The sequence below is a fragment of the Pteropus alecto genome, unplaced genomic scaffold (assembly GCF_000325575.1).
Source record: "Pteropus alecto unplaced genomic scaffold, ASM32557v1 scaffold259, whole genome shotgun sequence".
NCBI classification, from domain to species: domain Eukaryota; kingdom Metazoa; phylum Chordata; class Mammalia; order Chiroptera; family Pteropodidae; genus Pteropus; species Pteropus alecto.
Genome location: NW_006442492.1, coordinates 1595821 through 1596959, shown reverse-complemented (window position 1 = coordinate 1596959; position 1139 = coordinate 1595821). Strand labels below are relative to the sequence as shown.

The window sequence follows — 1139 nt, the reverse complement described above, 5'->3', positions numbered from 1 at the left end:
TGTTATATAAATCCTATCATTCTCTAAATCTATATTCCTAATCTATATATACCTAATTAAATCTATATACTTAATTATTCCTCAGTCTCTGCAAATTCATGGAACAATTTTATGTCAGTGTGTATATTAGAGACTGGTTATTCACTGAGCAAATAAGAATAAAGATGACTATATTTTAATAGTGGGTTCAGTGAAAATATATAATCAATGCTTTTATAAATGAAAATTTTAGATGACCAGAGACTCTAGAATTCAATGTGTGTTCTGGCTCATGTGTGGACCAATCACACCCATTCTTATGATAATGTGGTAAATACTCGCCGTAGGAATGTAAGGAACCAGGCCCGAAGTATAGAGTATGTGACAATTTTAGGATATAGATGAGAAATTAGGCATATTTAAAATAAAATGTTTATTTTTCAAGTATGTTACACTATAGTACAAATTATTGCTGACTTACAGCTAATTTTTTAGGTGAGGCAACCCTTGGTTGACCTCACAGATTGCAAGGACCTTGTCAGTTTACAATCTCTTATTTTTTTATATTTTACACCTACAGCACCTGGTCTTCCTAGGTGGTCTCCCATCCAAGCACTAACCAAGCCCTCCCCTGCTTAGCTTACGAGATCAGATGGGATCAGGCTTGTTCAGTGTAGCATGGCTGTAGACCTAATTTCTTTAATAAATCAAACAAGTCATTGATGAGCTATAAAAACTACAATTAATATGAACAGTGTTGCATTTCCTCTAGGGGTTACCCCGTTGAGAGAGGGTGGAAAATAACAGGTAATATCATGTTTTTCCCAAACAAGAATTTTAATGATCCCAGATTGATAGAAAAGTGTGTGTGTGTGTGTGTGTGTGTGTGTGTGTGTATGTGTGTAGACAAAGAAATTGGAGGCCAAAATGAAAAGAAAGAGAATATTCAGAACATGTGTCCCTGTGGTTGGAGAAACAATGTTCACAATGCAGTGATGAGGAGGGTTTCAGACCCTAGTTGGAGAACAGTGTGGAGCAGAGGACTCCATTCCTGCCATCTTCTCCCTGTGCGTTCATGGTCAATGGAGATTCAGTGAAGAAATATAGGGAAAGCGCTTAGAGACACGAGGTGACAGTGTCATTGCAATCTGGTGGTTTAA

The 1139-nt window shown here is 36.9% G+C and overlaps 1 pseudogene; it reads right to left on the bottom strand.

Annotated features, from left to right (window-relative positions):
* Positions 1-550: 550 nt before the first annotated feature.
* LOC112471390 lies at positions 551-669 on the bottom strand (annotated as a pseudogene).
* Between the last annotated feature and the right edge of the window lie 470 nt (positions 670-1139).